The sequence below is a fragment of the Pinus tabuliformis genome, chromosome 7 (assembly GCF_031772625.1).
Source record: "Pinus tabuliformis cultivar Carrire ecotype Pingquan chromosome 7, CPIR1, whole genome shotgun sequence".
NCBI lineage: Eukaryota > Viridiplantae > Streptophyta > Pinopsida > Pinales > Pinaceae > Pinus > Pinus tabuliformis.
In genome coordinates this window covers 729,903,901-729,929,786 of record NC_142293.1, presented here as the reverse complement: position 1 = coordinate 729,929,786, position 25,886 = coordinate 729,903,901, and the positions used below count along the sequence as shown (strand labels likewise).

At 36.5% G+C, this 25,886-nt stretch overlaps 1 long non-coding RNA gene across 4 annotated transcripts in view; it reads right to left on the bottom strand.

Annotated features, from left to right (window-relative positions):
- The window catches only part of LOC149249613 (uncharacterized), a 36,203-nt gene extending 16,360 nt beyond the window's left edge, over positions 1-19,843 (bottom strand). For 2 of the 4 annotated variants that reach the window (XR_016265882.1, XR_016265884.1), the window contains exons 1-4: positions 19,407-19,806; positions 19,135-19,218; positions 18,939-19,046; positions 18,309-18,686 (exon numbers count right to left, since the gene is read on the bottom strand). This is a non-coding gene — a long non-coding RNA (uncharacterized LOC149249613). Of the gene's footprint in view, positions 1-18,308; positions 18,687-18,938; positions 19,047-19,134; positions 19,219-19,406 lie in introns of all 4 variants that reach the window. The other 2 variants (XR_016265880.1, XR_016265881.1) reach the window with 2 other exon arrangements.
- Positions 19,844-25,886: the final 6,043 nt, after the last annotated feature.

Here is a 25,886-nt window from a genome sequence, read left to right as displayed (position 1 = left end):
TCCATAACTCACCTTGAATTATGTGGCCTCCCTTTCTTTACAAGGTAGGTCACCTCGCTGGTTGAGGAGACACCTACAGCTCCATGTAGAGGGTTGTTTTGACCACCAAAACAATACTTACAGGCCTGCAGCTTTCACACGGACTTTGTTGCCTCTTCAAGGGGTCACAAGGGTGACCTTAATGTCCCTTCTCCTTCGCTGAAGTAGGCCTTGCATTGTTGCCTTCTAGCCCAGCTCCTAGGCCCTCCTAACAGCAGCTCAGTCCTCGAAAAGACCCATGACTTTGTTACGGCTAGGACCTATTAGGGCAGCGTATATCTTTATCTTGACTACTGCTAGTTTACCCTTGAGATAGCGTAGGTTAGGGTTACCTTAGCATAGTGTTAGGGTTGCCATCCATCTGCATCTAGGGTTGCCTTCCATCTACATCTAGGGATGCCTTCTATCTGCATCTAGGGCAGCCTCTTTTCCTCCAACGTCTAGGGCTTCCACTCCTAGATTTCTCTTCCACTAAAACCCAAGACAAGTGGAGAGAAATCAAGATAGAAGTGTGTGTGAGAAATGACTCTCGAGTCATCTCCTTTTATACTAAAATGTTGAGCACAAGTGGGGTTTATTTGGTTGTTGGCCGACCTTGACAAATTGTCTTATAACACAAATAAATTCATAACTCCATGAATACTTATTGGAATCGGATGATCTTTAGATCAATCCTACACCTCTCGATGAGAGGGATCCAAGAAAAAATATCAGCGGCCATAAATAAGATGACCCACATGGAGTTTGGCCATAGTTTCCAATTTTAACAATATTGTTGAAAATCATTCTTATAAAATCCAAATGGGACTGTGAAATGGAACCAATAATTTTAAAGAACTTATTACACTCAGGCATTTGTTGTATTTTGCACTTGAGAAGGGATGTCGTCGCATTCAGAATTTTGGCGATTCCAAACATATCATAAATTGGTTTAACCAACAATCTGCATGTAACGTGCACACACTCTGGAACATTTTGGATGAGACTATGCTTCTGAAATCTCAATTTGACTATATCTCTTGTCATCACATATACAGGGAATGCAACCAAGTTTCTGACAAATTATCCAAGGAGGTCACACTCCAGCCATGGGGGCTCTGGATGATCCAAGAGCAGACAGTGCAAGAATTCTATAGATACTTCCATAATACTTATGATGACCAACAGCAGTTTGGGGCAGACAAGCCCTGATTTTATGGTTTCTGAGATATCACTGTGATCATAATTTTTCTCAGTTTATTCGTGTATATATTTTTTATCAGACATATCATATGTATAACGTATTAGTCTCCCAACTTGGGATAGTATTATTTTTTATAGTAAAACACAGATAGTGGCAACAACCACCCTTACAGCATATGCTTCCAAGCATCTACAGCATGTAATTTTCAACGTCTGAATGAAAATTGCGATTTTTCCTTGGGGAGAAAAATAGAACATAATGAATTGGAGCAAATAATTAAAATGAGCATTCTTAAAAAACATGTGAAGCATTCATATAATAAAAATCAAAGTCTTTCTTATACGACAATAATAACATATGCAGAGGCAAATCAAAAGGGCATCCAATATTTTGTTTGGTTTACAATAGACTAAAGTAGTGTATGACACTGTGGATAACATTACAGAAATGTGCATTTTTTCCATGTGCATGTGATGATAAGATGGAGCACTAAAGATCACAAAGAATCTAAAATCCCTTCAGGGCACCACTAAGAAAACTTTTGGGTTGAATTCCCTTTAGAATAAAAAAAAATTAGCATTTGTTTTCCTTCAATATCTACCTTTGTTTGCTCGTAAGACCCACCTGAATCCATTGTCCTTGGCGGAAAAAATTATATGGTGAAGAAGGTTTCTTTGGCCTCTTTGAAGCCTTCTTTATACGAGTCTATAAAGCATTTATCCCAATGGATAGGAAATTGTTTCAAAAGTAAACTTTTGGGTTAATTCCCTTTAGAATAAAAAAAATTAGCATTTGGTTTCCTTCAAGATTGACCTTTGTTTTCTCATAAGACCCAACTGCGTCCATTATCCTTTGGGGAATAAAATAAATGTTGAAGGTGGTTTATTTTCCCTGTTTAGAGCCTTCTTTATAAGAGTCTATAAAGCATTTATCTTGATGGAAAGCAAATTGTTTCAGTGAGTTAAGGAATCATCAATAGCAGGATGGTTCTCCTTATCTTCACCTTAATCTTGCTGAAGAACAAGATATCAAGTGTAAGGGGTTGCTATGTGGAAATCATGCTTCACCAACAAAATAGGAAATTAGAGGCGATGAGCGGACTTGAAATTATCAACAAAACAAGGGATCCACTGGTAAATGAGTGGGCACGAGAGGTTTTGAAATTTAAACATGGGCACTGAAGAATGTTGATCCAACATTAAAACTTGATGAAGAATGTTGATCCAACATTAAAACTTGATGTGCCCATCTATCCACTGTGTCCATCTTTCCACTGCATTAAATCTTGTACTCTATGCATCAATAGATACATATTTCCATGCATACAAACACAAGGAGCCAATATTGGAAAGTCGATGGTGGATTTTAAAGACACTTTCAAATGGTAAGTTGTTGATCCAGTGGACGATGGAATTGTTGGTAAAATGAAAGTGCTAGAATTTGTGATCAAGTAGTAGTCAAGAAAGGTGAAAATCATTGTGATCAAGCAGCAGTCAAGAAAGGTGAAAATCATTGAGATTTTAGCATACACAAGCTCCAACTAGATTACTTCAATCAATCTAACATAAGTTATATTATCCATTTATAAATAAAGTTATATTTATCCATGATACCAAGGTTCTAGTCGATTAAGCAGAGAGTCCTACGCATAGGATCCAACTACTAGTAGCACCATCAAAAATAGAATGCTCAACCACTGCATTTCTCTTTAAATGATAGTTGCTTCGTGTGCCATGGAGTTTTGAATCTGTGGATGTGGTAACTCTTTAAATGCTAGTTTCATGGAGTTTTGAGTCTGTGGATGTGGTAACTCTTTAAATGCTAGTTTCATGGAGTTTTGAGTCTGTGGATGTGGTAAATAGTTGGTCAAGATGGAAGAACTGTAAAGGAGAAAATTCCATATCCCTATTGGCAGCTAACAAAACTGTAACAACCCATCTTTTGTAGATGGCATACTAGAAACACCTTCATCAAAAGGCAAGTTTGTAAGTGCATTAATATTTCTTCTACCCTTAAATAATAGATTTACTTCCCCATCCCCCAGTGCATGTGTTTCATCTATAAGGACACTATGAAAGCTAGTAGATGCATTGATGTTATGTAGTTCCATTTAATATCTTACCATCTTGATTAAACACATCCACACTACAAAAAATTAAAGATTATCTCAATAAGAGCCAATTGTTGAGCTAACAAAATGTTAAATAGAAAAAATATCATCTTTATAATTAGAATTTTTGTAGATGGATTCTTCATCTTTACACATGAAAAGATCCCCTCCCATCATCAGAAGCAGAAATGCATTTAATCTTGAATGGATCAGTTTTAATTTCTCACCTTATTGCATTTGCAATTCCTAAAAAATAAAGAGTGCTTATATAATAATAAAGATCTTTATCTGAATAAAGCTTTTCGAATGCCTTTATATTTTAGATATTTTAGATCCGATAAACTTGTGATATTTACTAAAAAATCCAGGATATTGCAAATGCAAAAACATTGCATGCAAGCAAGAAATTGAGTAGTCGATGGCTGGGGCTTGAATTCCTCTCTTCCGGGATTGTTGTGGTAGCATGGGCCTTGAAATCCTCTCTTCCAAGATTGGTGTGGTAGTAGAATTTCCCTTGCTGAGCTCGTTCACTATCTCTCCATTCTCTATGTGCACAACATTATCAGAAGTTTCCAAGAAGTTGAGGGTGGGGGTGGGAAGAAATATTATAGAGAACAAAAAAATGTGAGCGAATGATGTTGATGGATGATGGGTGTGGGAGGGGGTATGGGATATTAGAGAAAACAAAATATTGTGAGCCAAGGATGTTGATAGGATCTGATGTTTTTTCGATCAGTATGTTAAATGGATCAATGCACTTGTGACAATGGTTTTCCTCTCTATGGATGCTTTCCCCATTTAATCGGGAACCATATTATCATTGTATTTGAAGGGATACCAAGTTCAAACATAGTTCAAGTGCTAGCTAGGAAAATAGAAGAATACACAAGTAGGGAGTGCCTAGCGGTACAACTTGATAACATCATACATGGGAATTGGTAAATAAAGTACACAAGAACTAGAAGAAAACTTTCCATAGCTATTTCTCCAAGGGAATAAGACATGAGTTGCAAATTTTTATATCATCTAAAGGATATGAATGTGGCAAAATAAGCACAGGAAGCAAGGTTGGTAAATTATGTTCACAAGAACTAGGAGAAAACTTTTCCACAGCTATTTCTCCAAGGGATTAAGACATGAGTTGCAAAAAAGTGGAGAAATAAGCACAGGAAGCAAAGCTAGCAAGCCTAGAAAAGGCATTCTACAATTGTGGGATTAGAGGTGAATTCTAGTATCTCACAAGAATCAAAAGCTAATTGGTGTTTGGGTGCTACCAATAATTTTGTAGAAATGGTAGATCCAATACCACATCACGAGTTATTAGATATGGACATTCATATTAAAAAACAAGATCATCTGAAAATTTATGGTAGTGAATTAAGGAAACAAAATCTCCAAACTTCTCTATTTCTCAGACAGTGAAAGATCCTGTTGAAGATGGAAATAGAGTTATGAAAGGATATTATTTGCAATTAGATAAGATGACAAAACAAATTTAAATATCAAATTGACCATGAGAGTTCTTATGATGTATCCAAATTCATAAAAACTATAGAGATAGAGGTAAAATAAAATACTTATGTTTAACAAGATGGCCAAATCATAGGACGATGCTCTATGACATACTAGACAAGTAAGAAGTTGAGAAACCCAATCTAACCAATGAACATTTGGAAAAACAAGCATTGAGTTAAATTTCTTACCCTTCTACTAAATATTCAAAGCATGACAAAAAAGACAAAAAATGCATTGGCATAACAAAACTCGAAACCAAAGAAGGCTATAGTTTGAACTTGATTGTTACACACAATCAAGAGCTGTTACAAATATCCCTCAAATGCAACATGACTACGTACAACCTAAACTAACCTCAGAACCAGCCTAAGAGGATAGGCCCAAATTCTCAATAGTTGCCTAGCTTTCCCAATACCATCAACTTTTATAACAATTTTTTTGTTTTTCTATTAAGAAAGGTCCAAGGTCTCTTCATGGATAGCTTGACCCTTGTCACTCCTCGACAACTTAAATAAGAGCTGAATTTTTTGTCTTTCTATAAAGAAATGTCCAATGCCTCTTCATAGATAGCTTGACCCTTGTCGCTCCTCAATAAGAATAAGTCCAACATTGTTTGAATTAAGTATATGTAAATCCTCAGCCAAGAGAAAACCAAAGGCACCTATAGTGTGTCGCTTAACCAAATAAATTCCAATATCAAACACCAAATTGGACCTTAGATTCATCTAGGAAGAAAGACTTCTTGAATTTTCAAAATGTCAAGTTCATAAGTTCCAACATACTTGTCCTCAATTCCACACTGTAAGTTTCATCTCATCACCCTGTAGATAAAGAAATTACACCCTAGAACCGATCATTATAATTTGTTCCAAATTTTCTACTACTCATGAGATGGACCAAAAATAAACAAGAAAATAAATTAGCATTACTATTCTTGCCAGGGGATACGAAGTAAGATTAGAATTTCTTGTGTTATTCAATTGAGCCATCTCTGGAATTGGTATTGAGAGAATGGTATTAGGGATCCATTAGAATTCAGTAAAGATGACCAAATGTAGACTTGAATTTTCAAGTCTTCATTTTAAAGCCCCGTGTGGGTCACCAATATGGAAACTAAAAGCTCCTTCTAACGAAGGAAAGAAGAAAATAGAGATATACCTACAAAACAAAGCCCATACTCGATTGATTTAATCCAAAGGCATGACTTGGGAATCCAATCTAGATGAATACAATATTGCCTTTTCTCTGTACCTCGAAGCTTATATCATAGTACAATCAGAAGTCCCTAAATATTTTAGTTTTTCCCCAGTGGCTAGGAAGTGACATGGAAGGAAGGTCAAGGTACTCAAGACACTGTGTTGCTCAACTTAAGCTAGAGAAGTTGCTCGCCCTAATGCATTGATTCATATTTCGCCACACATTTCATCTCACATGAATCCCACTTCAGTGACGTCTCACATTATATATAACATTAGACATGTCCTGCATTGAACGTAATGAGGTGCCAAGTGTATTGTTGTTATGGAAAATCATGCCATGCAACCAACTTTATCAACCATACAAAAATAAACCTACCTCTTCTACTACTATTGTACCTGGAATTGACAGCTCTATATTTATTTCAATATGCATCTATCTCAACATCCTTTGTTTTTCCTACGACTACCTTAGGTGTCGATAGTTTTGTAGCTAATGATCCTTATATCACCATCGTTGCTAGTGTTGTTGCTTATACGTAAACTAGAACTATTGCTAGGTATGCAACTACTCCTTATTGCATTGTTCCTGCTATAACTAACTCTACCTTCCCTACTGGTGGATTAGAAACCCTATGAGGAGAATCTATAATAGAATTGACTATCATCACCATCCTCATTGAAAGCATTGTTTTGGGCCTCACTTTCCACCCTCAAAGGCTCATAGTCCATAGCTAATGGCTCGACCCTGAGCAAATTGGAGTTGGTGCCCAATACCCAAAGAGGAAAGAATTCTTGATATGTAAATCATTATAGCATTACAATAAGGTCGGGAAATGACTCTGTCAGTTAGGCAAGGCAGTGCTTCGTTAAAGACCCAAAGAGGAAAGCATACCCGGTATGTTAATCATTACAACATTAAAGACAAAAAGTCTTGGCAAGGCCTCATACCCCCATACCCAACCATGCTCCAATCTAGACCAACCAACTAGGCAAACCTATTTGAAGAAGCAGGGCTCTCGATAAGGGGGTATTTGAGCAAACGTTATACTAATATGGGGCTTGGCAAGGGCCTTCGTTATTAAAGGGGCCCTATTAACTAATTTTTGCATGAAGACACTCTTTTGGGCAATATTTATCGAGGTTAATCAGGTTCACTGAGGAATATATAACGTCAGAAGAATTGTGTTAGGAGAACCACATTATAGTGGTTGTTCGAAAACTTGAAACTTGCATGCCAAAAAATATTCATTATTGAAATGAAAACTAAAGAAAGACAAGGTCCATGAAGGAATACTTCGAAGCATGTGGAAATGAATGAAGGGAAGTTGTACCAAGATGGGATGTTGGCCTAGGTTACAGCCCTTATTAAGGATTTTCAACTCCATCCATTCATGTAGTATATCGAACACCTGTTATGGATTTCAAAATGGAAGCTTTTAGTTCTTTGAATAGAAACATGTTATGTGCTCCAATTCTTGTCCCTTTGTCCTGCTCTACCTATGTCTTTGTTCCACCATTGCACCCATAAGGATTCTCTCCTAAGGTGTCTACCCTCTATAAATGCTTGGCATTTTCAGTGAAATCCTCTCAATATGAGAACCTCCCACTGTTAAGCAGGGAAACCAACTACGATCTACTATCCGTCGAGTTATATACCTTCCCACATGAATGAGATTTTTCATTTCCATCAAAGGAGCAAAGACCCTAGCACTCCCTTTGTACTACTCTGCCTATGTTTCTGCCACATGTTGAGCAAATTCATCAGTAGCAATGTTTTTTATCAAGATGATGCAAGCTTGTTGATTCAATTTCAGAAGTATTTAATCCTTTTATTACCCATCATTGTGCATAAATGTCATGTCGTGTACCTATATTATCATATTATGTATATCGGTCATGTGATGTAATTGATGTGGCAATTCAATGTGGTCACCTTGTCCACGTCATTACATGCATGACTAGTTGTGGTAAGTAGTATCCATAGCCACCCTATCCATCTAGTAGTAAACTTTAGTCCTCCCCTTTTGGTTCCTCTTGTTCTGAAATCTCCTTCCTCTTCACATCCTACCCCTTCCCAACCTTTTGTCTATCATTAACATTTGTCTCAGTGTGGGGTTTGGGAATCTGTATTAAGTGGTATAACTCTTCTCACTTTCTTTCAGGCAATGGCCTTGGTAAATGCAATTGCAATTACGAAGAAAAAAACTTAGGTCGATTGTTGCTTCAATAATAATCACCACATCAAAAATAGCACTCTCATTTGTTTTTTCCAATTGAATCTTCAATTATGCTTCTTCTCGCAGTAGCTAGAGGTTGTTCCCTCACCTTAAGCATATGTAGTCATCATAACTATTGTTGTAGATGTGCATGTCTCAGTGGAAGCCAGAGCATACCTAGGTTGCATCAGATGTTGGGAAATTAGAGAATTGTAATGGATGCTTCCACCAAGAAAGTAGGTGGAACGGGAAGGAATGTTGAGTCTAGTGCCTTTTCCTCTGCTTATGGCTTTGGATATGCCTTAGACGCCTAGGATGACACTAGAACTTACTCACAGTTCAGTTGATGGTCTATTTGTGAGGTGGTGGAGGAATGTCATCTGAATGTGCTACCAAGTATCACAAATTGTTAGAGAATTGACACACCCACAATTGTTAGAGAATTGTACTGTGGAGCATCGGTTGTAGCAAACTCTGCAATTTGAACAAGACTGCAATGTCTCACCTACAACATGGAATACAATGAATTGCAAAGCATTGATTGCAAGGAGCTCTGCAATCTCATAATTATTTAATATAAAAAGCCTACATAGTGACCAATACAAAAATCAATGATTAATTATTCCTAACAATTAAGTTAAATAAATCCAGACTCGAGATTTAAGTCAAATCATGTAAGAATGAAACTCATGAAAAAGGGATATTTTAAATTTCAAAAATATAAAAATGAATTCATTTTTTTCTAAATAAATAAAATAAATATTAAAATTTGATAAAACTTAGAATAAATATGATGAAACTGAGCAAACTAATATACGTTCAAAGGATTTTGACTGCTACGCAAAAACTATAGTCCTTGGCTAGAGTGGGGGGGGGGGGGGGGGGGGGGGGACTAAAAATGTCACCATACAAAAATGTCTATAATTAATGTAACACCCCTAGTTCCACCCTCAAATGAGTAATGTAATAACCATGTATAAAATGCATTGGTTGGTGAGCCTGAGACTCGTGAGGCCGGTATGCCTTTGTGTGTATGTACATGTTAGGCCAATGGACCAAGTAACAAATATGATTAAGGCCTGTGTGCTTATGTAATGGGTCTAAGGACTGTGATTATTAGGCTAGTGAGCCGAGACATAATTAATTACGTTGGTGAGCCGAAAGTTGTTATTGGGGCGGTACGCCCATGTGTATGTGTGTCTATGTGTTGGAATCGATGTGTCTGCATGATTATGGTTTTAAATGCTATGACGTTGGGAGGCCTAGTATGGTAAAGATGTTTAATTTATGAATATTAATAAACACATAATGGGTGTATGCGAACCTAGGCAAAGGAGTATGGGGAACCCATGACTCCATGACATGAAAATAGGTTTCGGGATGAGAGGTAATATTCTAATAATATAATAAAAAATATTATATTAAATAAAGGAGAAATATGTTTATAGAAGAGGGGAGTTGGTTACCCAGTCATTCATTCAAGAGGATTATTTAGTGATTCATGGTTATATACCAATTAATGAACCCAGTGTGGGTTCTGGAACTGACTAGGGATTTTCAGTGGGTGAATTTTGTGCTTGGACTTGTTGAGAAATCTATAGGTCAGTAGTTAGGATGATTTCTCTTTTTTTGATAATTGCTTGTGATATTTTTTACTTTTTCTTACTTATTAGCTTCTTCTCTTATTATTATGTTCGTTCTTATCATCAAACAGTTACAAAACAAGAACAACAGTACACAAGAACACATAATATAGGCTGCAAGCCAAGGCCAAAACATCTCCACTTGAGAGGAAAACCTGTAAATCTCCTCTTCTTATACATTCCTCAAATAAAGAATTCCAAGACCTCTAGACCATGACCAATACGCTTCCAAGACCAAGTTTGGCCTTTCCTGATGATGTGCTTCCTTTGTCCAAGTCAAGCCCAGTCAAATCTCTTCTAGCAGCACAACTTTGACCCCAACTACAGAATTTCGGCCTCCACTAAGGTTTGAATTCTGGCCCCCTACAACTGCTACTACATCCACACGTGTGAGCAAAATTTAGCCTTCCAAGGCTTCCCAACAACTTCGCTTGGCTTGATTCCTTATCTAAGGCCAGTAGGTGACCTACTAGGCCCTTCTTCCAATAATTTTGATCCTCTTCCAACTATTAGAAAATTTCGACCTTGAAGCAGCAAACCCTAGCCTTCCTTCTTCGCACGTGTGAGAGAGAATTAGCCCATAAACCTTTTTTCTTTGTCCTTCTCCTTCTTCGCTAGCCTTCTTGTGCTTCTCCTACGCTTGGATGATGAGAAGTGTGAGTGTGTCCAAAGGAGGTCGAGTTCCCTCCGTTATATAGGCTTCTAAGGTGGACGAGGCTCCTCAAATTAGGTTGACTTCTTAGTTGTCGGGTAGTCTTGGTCTTGAAGGGTATTGTGCCACTTTTAAATACAAAAATAATTCTCTTTACAAGTTACAATGTGCCTGATGAGGTCTTCAGACAATGACTCTTTTGACTTCTTGACCTAGGAGAAACCCTAGAAGCACTCAATGGATGCTTGACCTCTAAAATAAAAGACCTTGGGCATGAAACACATGCTCTAAAAATAATAATAATTTTTCTTTCATTTTACAATATACAAGAATCAAAAGTACATTTCATATTTATGAAGACCGAACTTAGTTACACATTTTTCAACACTCCCTCTTAACTAGGGAGGTATTCATAAATGGTACATGGACATTCTCAATCTAAAAAGATCTCATAAGAAGAGTCAAATTGGTAACCCATCTGTTTAGCATCATAACAACCAAAATTGTCACATAGCAAGGCTTTACCAACAATTCTATCTCTCCACAAGAAGAGAGCACAATGCTGGCAAGACCAATGATTTATAGACACCATCATCATTGTCTCTCAAGGCACATACCCCACCCGGGTGTTCACAGAGTATGTCCTTTCAGTACTATTCTTATCTTGGATAGCCAATCCTCAAAGAATATTGGCCCTCTATGACTACTCTTATCTTGGATGCCCTACCTCGTCCTTAAAGAGTATCGGATGTCAGATGCTTACCCAATCCTCCATTCTTTCTTCCCAAGTGAAGACAAGAATGATGTGCCTATCTCTCCCTCTCAACTAGGGAGGATATATCAACCAGACCAAGCTTGTCTCTTAAATACACAAGCTTCTTATTAGGAAGAGATTTTGTCAATATATCAACTACCTGCTCATTGGTGGAGATATACCGTAGTTGCAATACACCATCTTGTACTAGCTTTCGAATGTAGTGATACTTGTTATTTATATGCTTTGTCTTTCCATGAAACATTGGGTCTTCAAACAACCTTATACAACTGGTGTTATCACAATGTATCATTGTAGGGTCCATTGGTCCTTCAAACAAGTCAGACAACAACTTCCTCAACCAAACAAATTCCCTGCTTACTTCACAGGCTACAATATATTCAGCCTCAACACTACTCAAAGTAATTGATTCTTGCTTTCTGCTCATCCATGAGACCATGGAGGATCCCAAACTAAAACATCCTCTTGTAGTGCTTCTTCCATCTTGCTCACTGCCTCCCCAGTCATAATCTGTATATCCAATCAAGTGGACATCATTCCCCTTATCATATTTCAGGAAGTAGTTGATTGTTCCTTGTATAAATCTCAGTATATGCTTGGCTACTATCCAATGATCATGCTTCGGCTCAACTCAGAACTGACTGAGAACATTCACTGCAAAACATATGTGTGGTCGAGTATTCACCACGCTCGATTAAAAACTCCTTAGCCTCTTCAAGTTTGTGATCATGGAGGTTGTCATAGGTTTTCAATCCATCATGTCAAACCTCTCAGCATCGCGATCACATACTTTCCTTGACCTAGATAAATCTCATCAGGTCCCCGCCAAACTTCCTGTCCCAAATAGTAGTGCACCAACCCTAGATCCTTCATGTTGAATTTTGCTACTAGTTGCTTCTTCCATTCTTGGATTTGAGCTTCCACACCTGTTAAGAGAAGATCATCCACATATAGAAGAATGATTATAGGCTCATCCTTCACAACCTTGATATTGAGATTCAGATAAGTAGAACTCTTTGTGAAGCCCAATCTTTGTAGGTATGGATCCATCCTTGCATACCATGCCCTTGGTGCTTGATTAAGGCCATATAATACCTTCTTCAACCTACAAACATAAGCCTCTCTATCTTTGACTTCAAATCCCAAGGGTTTCTCTATATAGACTTCTTCATCAATCGTGCCATTTAGGAATTCAATTTTGACATCCATTTGATGAATATTCTATCCCTTCGATACTAGCAAAGAGACCAGTGAATGTATAGTTGTATACCTTGTTGTATAATCGATACCTTCTTGTCGAGAGAAACCCCTAGCCACAAATCTTGCCTTATACTTGTCAACACTTCCACTTGCCGCATGTTTAATCTTGTAAAGCCTTTTGGAAGTCACCACAAATTTGTCTTGAGGCCTAAGCACGATCTCCCAAACTCCATTTTTCCATTATCGATTGATACTCTTCATCCATGGCATCCTTCCATTCTTGATGATTGACAACTTCTTCAAAGGTGGATGGCTCTGCTTCTATTAGTTTTGTCATATATGCTGCATACCCAAAATATCTTTTGGGCTTCTTACTTTCCCTGAATGTGCCCTTGGCTGCTCCATGTCCCTCTGCATCTAAAAAAGTAGATTTCAACCAGTTAGGTCTTTCTAGTTTTGGGGATGACCATAGGTTGCACGGGTTCACTTGGACCTTCTTCATGATTTGATTATTCTTCCTCCCTAGTGCCTTCCTCTTCAAATATAGGAAGTTCTTCATCATCAGAGTCCACCAGAAGATCCTATGATTTCTTAAATGCAATACTTTCATCAAATATCACATCTCAACTAACTCCTTCCTTTATGTAGACCCTATACGCCTTAGAAGAATTAACGTAGCCAACAAATGTTCCCTTCATGCCTGAAAGATCCAATTTCTTTCTCGTCCTTCAATATATGAATATAGACAGGACAACCAAAAATTAGGAGATGGTCCATGCTTGGTTTATTCCCAATGAATGCTTCTTCGAGAGTCATGTTATCTAGTGACCTGTGGGGACTTCGATTTTGAAGATATATAGTTGTCTTAGTATCTTCAGCCCACAGAAATTTCGGCGAATCTTGATCATGTAACATGGATTTTACTCTTTCTTCAATAGATCGATTCTTCCATTCTACAACTCCATTTTGTTTGGGATTATATGGGACTATAAATTCCCTCTTAATCCCATATTTCTTACAGAAGGCTATGATTTCCTTTGATGTATATTCTCCTCCATTACCAGACCTTAATATCTTGATTCTCCTTTCTATAAGGTTCTCTACTTCAGCTTTGAATTCTTGAAATTTGACGAATACTTCATCCTTGGATTTCATCAAATAAACCCAAGTTTTCCTTGAATGGTCATCAACAAATGTTACATAGTATAGAATCTAGATGACCTCCAAGGCTTTAGAATCATAGGACCACAGGCATCGAAAATAATGAGATCCAATATTTCTTTTGACCTTGAAGTACTGATTCAAAATGGTCTCTTAGTATTTTTACCTAATGCACATCCCTAACATACTCCTTCATGATCTTCCTTGAGTTCGAGGATGCCATTTACCATTGTATTTAGAGATCGTAAGATTTTGTAGTGAGGGTGATCAAACCTTCTATGGCAAAACTTCATGGGCTAGCTATAATGTGAACCAAAGCTTGAGTGAGGGGAGTTAGTAATCTGTAGAATCTTCCTTCACGGATCCCAATCATGTTTGAATTTTTGATAATAGAGCTTTTGTCCCATACTACAACCTTTCCATCTATGAAAGAAATTTTGTCACCCTTGTCTTCTAGACATGAAATGGAATGTAGATTCTTACGCAAACCTGGAACAAACGGGAATTGTTGAGATGAATATTTCCTTCATTCCCCAGATCTAGCGAGGTTGATTCAATTCCACTCACAGGGTAGCTCTTCTTGTCTCCAAGCTCAACGGAGTAAGAAGATTTTCCTCTTAACAATGTTTTTAGTTGCTTGTGTTGACCAATCATATGTCTTGATGCTCCACTATCAATCACCCAAATATTCTCATCTTCAAATGTGCCAGTGAGTACTGACAATAGTCCTTTGTCCTTTATAGATGTCTTGGTCATATCTTTCTTGAGAGAAAATAGGAGATCCCATAATTCTTTGATGCCCTTCTTGAGAAGACTTGCCACCATTGTACACTTCTTCAATGTAGTAGAGATCTTCATCATGCCCTTAGCCAACCTTAGCTCGGATACCATGTTGAGAAATATATAGGGCAATAGTTAGGATGATTTCTCTTTTCTTGATAACTGCTTGTGATATCTTTTTACTTCTTCTTACTTATTAGCTTCTTCTCTTATTATTATGTTCGTTCTTATTATCATGCCAAAACAAGAAGAACAATAGTACACAAGAACACAAAATATAAGCTGCAAGCCAGGGCCAAAACCTCTCCACTTGAGAGGAAAACCCGTAAATATCTTCTCTTCTTATAGATTCTTCAATTGATGAATTTCAAGACCTCTAGACCAAGACCAATACCCTTCCAAGACCAAGTCCGACCTTTCCTGTTGATGTGCTTCCTTTGTCCAAGTCAAACCCAATCAAATATCTTCCAGCAGCATAATTTCAACCCCCAGCTACAGAATTTCGGCCTCCACTAAAGGTCTGAAATTTTCGAACCCTTGCAACTACTATTGCATCCACACTTGTGATTGAAATTTAGCCTTCCAAAGCTTCCCAACCACTTCACTTGACTTGCTTCCTTGTCTAGGGCCAGTAGGTGACCTATTAGGCCCTTCTTTTAGCAATTTTGATCCTCTACCAAGCCGACTTGGTCTCGAAGGGTATTTTGACACTTTCAAATACAAAAATAATTCTCTTTACAAGTTACAATGTGCCCGATGGGGTCTTCAACTTATGAAGATGGCTCTTTTGACTTCTTGACCTAGGACAAACCCTTGAAGCACTCAATGGGTGCTTCACCTCTAAAATAAAAGACCTTGAGCATGACCCATGCTCCAAAAATAATAATAATTTTTCTTTCATTTTACAATATACAAGAATCAAAAGTACATTTCATGTATATGAAGACTGAACCTAGTTACACATTTTTCAACAAGACTCAGGGACCGACTAGAGTTTGGGTGATTTGGTTAGCCCTGGAAGGTGGGCACCGCAAAGGGACTGGCAGGCCACAAAGAAGAAAGTACCACTTGGGTTCTGGAACTAACTGGAGACTTGTGCTGAGAATTTCTTGGCTCGCCATGAGGTGCCCTAGACGGTGGGCATCATAGAGGGACTTCCAGGTGCCAGAGAACGATGTGCCACTTGGGCCCAGATTCCGGGAAGCAAAGCGTAGTGGTTGGAATCGTCACTGTTTGGTTGGTGCCTTGGCCATGGATATGCTATTATTATTGGTATCGTTTCATGTGGAGTTGGAGCCCTAGCTCGAGGGTGACCTACGATTGATAGTTTATGAACCGTAAGGTCTATGGTTGAGAGGAACGTCAGAGATCTGTAACCTGCAGCAACATTCACAGATAAGTATTTGAGAACTGGTTTTATGTTTATTCCACTGCATTTACATATGGTTCTATAATCTTGTGGTTAATTGTGCTCAATTTGTGTATTGTAATTAAATTGTGCTTATAATTCTGGTTATGCTTTGCAACAATGAAAATCGTTAAATGTATTTGGTCAATATATATATATATATATATATATATATATATTTCTGGTTTAATTTTTGCCTAGGATTTTGAGTGTAAAAGTAAAATTCTAAGGTGTGTTTGAGTGGCATCACCCAAGGTGGTTGGGGGCGTTACAATTAAACATCATATACTAGTATTCTTCGAATTGTACAAAGAGAACCCAATTGGCTTTATTTAATATTAAATTTATTTACAACCAAGTGCATTACCAACAATTGATTTATTTGCTTGAAAATTTTGAAAAATTTCACGCGTGCATGAAGGCAAATAAATGTGATCACTCTGCCTCAAACCAGCACAATCACACAAGGGGGGATCTTAACCCAAATAAATGTGGTTACTTTTCCTCAAACCATCACAATCATGCAGGGGGAAGGACCATGCACCCTCATGATATGAGGGTTATGTATCTTAGCCCCAAAGAGAAGGATCAAATATAGGTTATTTCCCCTCTACCAATATTAATGGCTAGTAGTCACATTACTAAGTGGAGTGGCAAAATAGAAGAACCATAGAAAGTGCATGTGAATAAGGTCTTGAAAATGGAGATAAATAAATGGATTCAATATTCTTATGTATTTGTTGTTTTTGTTGCATGCTTTTATCTCCCTTTTGTTTGGTAAAAGATCATGTTCCCTTTAGTTGTTGTATTCTTAAATTATTTTGAGGGTATTGCTTAGATATAGCAATGCTAATGCCTGGGGTAATGAGAACATTATAAAGCAACAAAGCTTGGACAAGTGGCTACCGGAAGTGGTCACGCCTATCATGAGTATAGGAGAGCAAGCATGTGTTGGACCTCCACCTCAAACCAACATGACAAAGTAGGGTGAAGAACCATGCAACTTCATGGTATGACAATGATGGATCTTAACACCAAGAGAAGGCTTAGAAATTGTTTCACCCTCTGCAGAAATCACAATATTGTGTGAAAAGGCAAGATGGAAGAATCCTAGGAAGTGCCAAGTAAATAAGGTGTTGAGAATGAAGAGAAAGCCATGGCTTCGATCTTCTAATGTATTTGTTTCTTTTAAGGCTTGCTTTATCCACCTTTTTGTCTAGTTAGAGACCCTATCTATTTTTAACTAGACCATGTTCCTAGGTTTTCTGAGCCTTGGTCTCAAGACAAGTTAGTGTGTGGACCTAAGTCCCAACGAAAGTTGATTTAGGAATGGAAAAAGCATATGTAGGATGAAGCATGAGGTTTCATCTCAATATAGGTTAGCGTGTGAATTAAGGCCCAACTAATGTTGATTGAGGAATGGTAGAAAAATGTATGTAGGATAAGGGCTAAAGGGAGTTGTTCGAGTGAGGTCAAAGTTGGATGCACTCTTTCCTAGACTTCTAGCCTCTAGGAAGCCATATCTTTTATGTCAAGCCATATTTTTTATGTCCTTTATATTGCCTAACTGTGATAAGTTCGTGTCAAAGATGCATTCCACTATGATAGAATGATGGAAGAAGTTCATGATGCTTTTGGCTCCTTCATAAAAACATGAAGCAACCATATAAAAAGTTAGATAAGATGGGGCTAAGAGGACAAATGCATCATGTTTTAATGATAATGTTGAGATTGCAATGCACACGTAAGAAACCCACACTCTCCAATGGCACAAAGCGCTTAGTACCCCTCCCAATTATAGATGAAAACTAGTATGGTCATAACTTGGATTGAAAAAATTGCTTTGTTTCATCCATATCTACAAACTCTCTACTCAATGCAAGTTTTCTTGAAGCAACAATATAGAAAGTTGTAGATATTATGGGGCTAAAAGGACAAATGTCTCATGTTTTAATGAAAATGTTGAGATTAAGAAACCTACACTCCCCAGTGACACAAAGTGCTTAGTACCCCTCCCAAAAGTAGATGAAAACTAGTATGCCATAACTTGGATTGCACAAAGTGTTTAGTACCCCTCCCAAATGTAGATGAAAACTAGTATGCTTAGTACCCCTCCCAAGTCTAGATGAAAACTAGTATGCCATAACTTGGATTGAACAAAGTGCTTAGCACCCCTCCCAAATGTAGATGAAAACTAGTATGTCATATCTTGGGTTGAAAATTTTGTTTTGTTTCATCCATGTCTATAAACTCTACTCAATTAGAAGAAAGTTTGGCTTTTATGCTTGAAGATTCAAATTACCTTCCTTTACCCATATTTCTTATAATAAATTTACCCATATTGACTATAATAATTTTACATGAGCACACATGATATAAGAAGCAACAAAAGAGTTCAGTTAAAACAAAATGGAACCTCATACATACCTCTTTCATCTTTGCCCATTCAATCTTTTGAATTTTTATCAGCCCTAAATCCACAATATGTGTTGTTAAGGCTTGCCTTAATTTCCGCACTCATAGAACCCAAAACAGAAACCAAGAACAAAGGTTTATAAAACAAAAAATTATAAAAACAAGAAAGCAAACATGAAAAACGAAATACCAAACCACAATTTAGCATGGCCATGCTCACAAATGTAAAAAAAATAACATTAGTTGTACAAAAACAAAGGAATAGCAAAATTTAAAAGCAACAATAGCAAAAAAAAAATGAAAATAACAAAAACAAAACAAACAAAGAAAAATAGTAGACACACTTTTCTTTACAATCCCAAAATGCATCTACAGCCAATCAAGGACATCCTGCACATTAAAAAAATAGAAGAGTGTTAAATAGAGACAATAAAATTTTATACAAAATATTAAGTATATACCAAATATCTTTGGAGAAATATAAAACAAAGACCAACATGAGGATTTCATAGCATAGCATGGATTTTGCACCAAAATAGAACTCACCTTTACTACTACCTCTTCACTATAATGTAGTGTTGCTACATAGATATTTCAATAGTTTCATCAATCAAATTCATAACACAATCAAAAATAACTCACCATCCACCTTCGCCTCTACACTCTCTGTCATTGCCACCATCTTCCTCGCATGAAGATATTTCACTCATTTCATTAGTGCAATTCCAACTTTGCTCATCCTTTATTTATCTACATTTCATTGCATTTGTAAATAAATAAATCACAAATGATATGTGATACCTCTATGTTAAACAAATGCACATGGAATCATACATACCTCCTCATCTTGAGTTGTGTTCTTCACTGAAAGCACAAGTAGAATCTAAAACAACCTTCAGACTTGTCTTTATTTCTCCATTGCCTAAAACCAACAAAAACCAAACTAAAAAATATCAAATATCACGAGAGATATCAAATAGAAACTAAAACAAAGTATGAGAAATCTTAAACAAAGAACAAAACCCTTATGAATAATCATATGCAAAAGTACATCTTATGTAAAGGCCAAAGATCGTAAACCCTAAATAGATAAGTCACGAGGATAACCACCTATGCAAAACATACATGCGTCTTGCACCACAAACATAACTCCTCCATCTCTACTTTTTTCTCATCTATAGTGCATCCCATGTCTCTCTCACAAAAAGATATTCAGTAGTTTCATTAGCATTCAACCTTACTATACATGCATTTCATCGTATTCATCAATAAATAAATAAATAAATCACAAAGGATATGTGATGCCTTTAAATTAATCAAACACATGTGGAGTCATACATACCTCCTCATCTTGAGTCATGTTCTTTATTGAAAGCACAAGTAAAATCTACAACAGCCTTGAGACTTGTCATAAATCAGAAATGATATGTGATGCCTTTAAATTAATCAAACACGAGCAGAACCATGCACACCTCCTCATCTTGAGTTGTGTTTTTTAATGAAAGCACAAGTAGAATCTACAACAGCCTTGAGACTTGTCTTTATTTTTCCATCACCTAAAACCAACAAAAATCAAACTAAAAAATATCGAATATAGAGTAAAAAATCTTATGAGAGATATTCAAAAGAAACTAAAATAAAGTATGAGAAATCTTAAACAAACAACAAAACTCTTATGAATAATCATATGCAAAAGTAAGAACATCTTATGTAAGGCCAAAAATTGTAAACCTTAAATTAATAAGTGATGAGAACCATCTATGCAAAACGTACATGGGTCTTGGACCATAACTCCTCTGCCTCTACTTTTGCCTCATCTATAGTGCATCCACATCTCTTTCACAAAAGGATATTCAATAGTTTCATTAGCATTCAGCCTTACTTTACATGCATTGCCTCTAAATTTAAATAAACACACATGATATAATTTTGAAGCAACAACTGAGTTAATTTAAAACACCATGGAATTATAAAATTATGTAGACAAAAGCAAGTGATACATACCTCCCCCTTACCTTTTTCCTCTACATGTGTGGAATTTGCATCAACTGTAATCCCACAATATGAGCTACTAGGTCTTCCATTAATTTTCCCATCCATTGAATAACAAAAAAGAGATATCAACCACACAAGATATTTTGTGAGAAATATGATGCAAAAACTGAAATATCAAATACACAAAATATCTTGTGACACAAAATATCTTGTGACAAATGTGAAGGAGCTTCCCATAGTATCGAAATGAGAAAATATTCATGTTGGAACTAAAATAGAACTCACCTTGTACCTTTGCACTCTCCAACACTTCTCCAAGTCTCTCTCACACAAAAAGATTTCAATAGTTTCATCAGTGCTCCTCCACCTTTCTTTACCTAGATTTGCATTGCACTCACGATACAAATAAATCTCAAATAATATAGAATGCATTTAATTTAAACATACGCATGAAACCATACCCACCTCCTCCTCCCGCTTAGTCTTCCCCTTCACCAAATGTACCTATGCAATATGCACCATTCCTAGGACCTGCCTCAATATCTCCACTTCCTAATTCCAACAAAAACCAAACCATAAAATATTAAATGAAAACCAAAAAAGTTCTAAGACAAACAACACAAATCTTATAAGAAATATTAAACAAACATTGAAAAATATTGTAATAAATCTTAATCATAAGCCAAGACCAAAAAAAATATCGGTAATATTATGCAAAAGTACATTTTATTCAATGACCAAAACTCATAAACCTAAATAAGGAATGAGGGAGAAGAACCATTATATTTAAAATAAGAAGATAAGCATATTGGAACCAAAAGAGAATTCACCCTCAACCTTTGCACTCTCCTATACTACTCCAAGTCTCTCTTACACGAAATATTTAAGAAGTTTCAACATTTTTCCTCCACCTTTGCTCGACCACCTTCCTTTACCTACATTTGCATTACATCCAATAAATAAGAGAATTCGAAATAATAGAAGATGCATATAATTTAAACAAAAATACATCTTATGCTACAAAAAATTAAAAACCCCAAATTGGTAAGAAGGGTGGAGAACCATGGCATATGAACCAAGAACTAGGAGGACTTTATAGTAGAACATACATGTTACATGAGCCTTGCACCAAAAGATAACTTACCCTCTACCTTTGCTTTTAATTTTTCTATAGTGCTCCACGTCTCTCTCACACAAAGATCTTCAATAGTATCATTAGTGTTCATTCACCTTTCTTACTTAGTGTTGCATTTAATTTCAACAAACACATGATATAAGGATGAAGCAACAAACCAGTTAAATTAAAATGGGCATCAAACAACATAATTATGTAGTAACAAAAAAGTAAATTCCCTTTATATATACCTTTTTTTCCTTTGCCCATAAACAAGTAAATTCCCCAACTACATACCTCTTCACCTTTGCCCATAAACAAGTAAATTCCCCAATTACATACCTCTTCACCTTCGCCCACTACACTTGTGGACTCCACATCAACCCTCCACCCACATTATGGGTTGTTAAGGTATTTCTAGATTTCTCCACCCATTGAACCAAAAAAATAAGAAAAATAAATCAAAAGGCACAAGCAAAACAAAATACTAAACCACAAATTAGCATGGCCATGCTCATAAATTCAAAGATATAAGAACCAAAACAATTAAAAAAATAAAAAAAACAATACCAAAAAATATGATCAACAATTAAAACAAAATAAAAAATAACAGAAAAAGCATAAAAAGACAAATAAGAGTATACTTTACAACCCCAAAATGTGTCCATGGCCAACCAAGGAAACCCTGCACATAAAAGAAAAGTGTTAAGTAGAGATGAGAAAATATTATGAAATAGAGATAAAAATATCTTATCAAAAATCTTAAATAGAGACCAAATATCTTATGAACCTTATGCACCAAAAGGTATATCTTATTCAAACACCAAAAATCATAAACCCTAAATAAGTAAAGAGGGAAAAGAACTATAGTGTTTGCAGCGAGAAGATTTTGTAGAAGATTATGAATGGATTTTGCACCAAGAGAAAACTTACCTCCACATTTGTATCTGCACTCCACTATAATGTCTCTCTCAATGAAAATATTTCAGTAGTTTCATTAGTGATCCTCTGCATAAGTGTCCATGGCCAACCAAGGAAACCCTGCACATAAAAAAAAACAGTGTTAAATAGAGACAAGAAAATATTATGAAAAATATTAAATACACAAATATTGTGAGAAATATGAAATAGAAATAAAAATATATTAACAAAAATCTTAAACAAAGACCAAATATCTTATGAATAATCCTATGCACCAAAAGATACAATTTATTCAAACACCAAAAATCATAAACCCTAAATAAGTAAAGAGGGAAAAGAACTATAGTGTTTGCAGCGAGAAGATTTTGTAACAGATAAGAAAACTTACCTCCACATTTGTATCTGCACTCCACTGTAATGTCTCTCTCAATGAAGATATTTCAGTATTTTCATTAGTGATCCTCTGCATTCTTTTAACTATATTTCATTGCACTCGTAATTAAACAAATGACCAATAATGTAAAATGCTTCTAATTTAGACAAACACATGTATGTGACCATAGATACACCACAACATTCACCGTTACCCAGTACATCTATGAAATCTTCGACCATTAGGACCTACATTAATCTCCCACCCACTAAACTAAACACAAATCAAACCATAAAATATTAAATAAATATAAAAAATATCTTATTAAAAATCCTGAAAAGACAAAAAATAAAACAAAAATATTATGCAAAATTGATTATACAATATATTCAAAGACCAAAATCGCATACCCTAAATAGCCAAGGGAGGAGAACTTTTTATTTGAAATGACAATAGTTTCATAGCATAGCATACAAGGGTTTTCCACCAAATAAGAACTCACCATCTGCCTTACCTTTGTTGCACTGGCCCACATCTCTCTCACAAAGATATTTCAAGAGTTTCATCGAAATCCTCCATCTTCCTACACCTACACTACATCACATCTAAATTTTAACAGATTAGTCATGTTCACAAACGTTTAAATTAAAAGAAATAAAAAAATAAATTAAATTCAAAACTAATAATCATAATAAAAAACAGCAGCAGCAATAGTGAAAGATACAAATAATAGCAAAAAACAAGAGAAACGAACAAATAGAGGGAAACATTAGAGATAAACTCTACTTTGCAACCCCAAAATGCATCCACATGCTAACAAAGAACACAATGCATAGCACAAATTAAACTAAAAGAGACCAAAAAATCTTATGAGAAATATGTTGAAAATAGAAGCGAGAAAGGTCTTCTTGATTTCTGCCTTAGTCAAGAAAGACCTCGATCAATCCTAAAAGGTCTTCTTGATTTCTGCCTTAGTCAAGAAAGACCTCGATCAATCCTTCTTTAGCATGCACAAGTTCAAGGACAAGTCATGGAGCAATTAACTCATGCGCAAAGTTTGGAGGCTCAGTTTTGCTTGTCTTCAACTGCGAGTTTATATTTGGAAAAGGATAAGTGAGACTCTCAGTGTCTAATTGAGGTTAGGACGAGTTAGAAGAGTCAGTTCAACTCAGTTAACCAATGAATCACAACAATGGGTTCTAAAAGTTAACTTGCCAGATTTAGCATGAGTCAAAAAGCTTAAAAGGAGGTCGAAGGCACATCATTGAACCATTATTGTTGAGCATGAGTTTGTGTGAGAAAGAATTCTTGCAAACAAAGCATGTAAGGAGCAACCTATGCGCAGTTTGTGAAAGAAAATTTTCCTTGTGATGTGAGCTAGGATTTAGGGAGAAATTGCTAAGAAATAAGGGCTTAGATTTGTGCTAGGAAATAGGGATTTCCAACACTGGGAAATAGGAGCTAGATAGCACAAGGAAATAGGAGTTGTGTCGAGTTCTTGCAGGGAGGTTTTGAGCTAAGTATTCGCAGTGAGAGCAACTTTCTTTTCTGTTGAAACAGTTGTAAAGAATTATGTTTGCTCAGTTTTTCTCAATAAAATCATAGCAGAGATCAATATAAAGAACAACACTAAGATCAGTTTGTCACCAATGCAAATCAGTCAAGAAGGCTAGTGCTAGATTGTGAAGGACATCTCTCTGCGTAAGCAGGATGGTGTTCTAAGGATTGAGACCAACCAACTATTTAGAGGAAGACTCTAACTTCTTTTCTTGGAAAGGGAGGATCATGATAGTTTTGAAGGATAATGGGGAGGGAGACTTCGTCAAGAACGCTATACCACCACCGCAAGAACCCCAATAGTTGACCTAACATACTAAGGATGATACCAAGAACAGAAGGATTATTCTAGAAGGGGTCAAAGATAATATAGTTCCTCATATCCATGAGAAGAAGACAACCTTTGAGATGTAAAAAGTAACAAATCATGCATCTTATTATAAGTGGTGCCTTTGCTTCAATTCGAGAAGTAGGACCTTAGTTTTGATTTACTAGGGCTTAACAAGTCTTGGTATGGTTTATAGGATGTTGTCAATGGTAGAGAGAATTTTCCCAGTCGGGAAAGGTTATGGACTGACGGCATTCAAGAAGAGATCTAAAGAGGGACCAAATATGGTAGATCAAAGCAAAAACAGAGGACAAGGAGAACTTTGCTCTGGCAAGCAAAGCCAAGGGAAAGAAAGGAAAAAGGAAGGTCGAGTCTAGTTAGAAGAGCAAGAAGAAGAAGAAGGATTTGTGTAAGATCAAGTGCTTTCATTAGTTTGGACATTATGCTACTAAGTGTCCTAATCGAATTAAGAGGTCCAGTAAGAATCATGCGGTTACATCAATTGAGGTAGATGGGTTTGCTTCTCAGTTCGTGAAATATTTCTCATTGATAGCTTGCGTGGCAAGCTCAGAAGGGAGCATCACGTGGTATATTGATTTTGAAGCCTCCTTCCACATGACTGGGAACACGAAGTATTTCAGGCAATTGAAGCAGAAACACATGTAGTTTCAGATCGAGCTAGGAGATGATGGCAAGTACGCATCTAAGGGAGTTGGTATTGTCGACTTTGAGAGGGAGTTTGAAAGCCCTCTCCATCTCAGAGATGTCCTCTATGTTCCAAGACTGAAGAACCTTATTTCAGTAGCAACCCTTGAGGACAAGGTATATGATGTCATCTTCAGCAGAGGTAAGGCATACCCCAAGCACTTAGATTTTGGAGCAGTGAAGCAAATAGGTGTGAGGGTGAAGAACCTTTACATGTTGCAAGTTGAGACATGTGGAGCCTTGAGCAACAAAGCAAGTGGTGAGTAGAGTAGAGATGTTGGAGAACTTTGGAAAAGGCACATGGGACACTAGCATCATGGGGCGTTGAAGATTCTTCAACAAATAGCCACAGGATTACCAACATGCAATGTTGACTAGCATGATGTGTGCAAGGGGTGCACACTTGGAAAGTATGCCAAGGCTTCCTTTCAGGGCCAAGGTAGGAGAGCCAACAGGATTTTGGAGCTGGTGTATTCAGACGTATGCGAGCCCTTTCTCTTCTCCGTCTCTTATGAAACAGGTATTATGTTAATTTCATTGATGATTATTCTTAGAAAACTTGGATATTTTTTATGAAGAAGAAAGATGAGGTCTTAA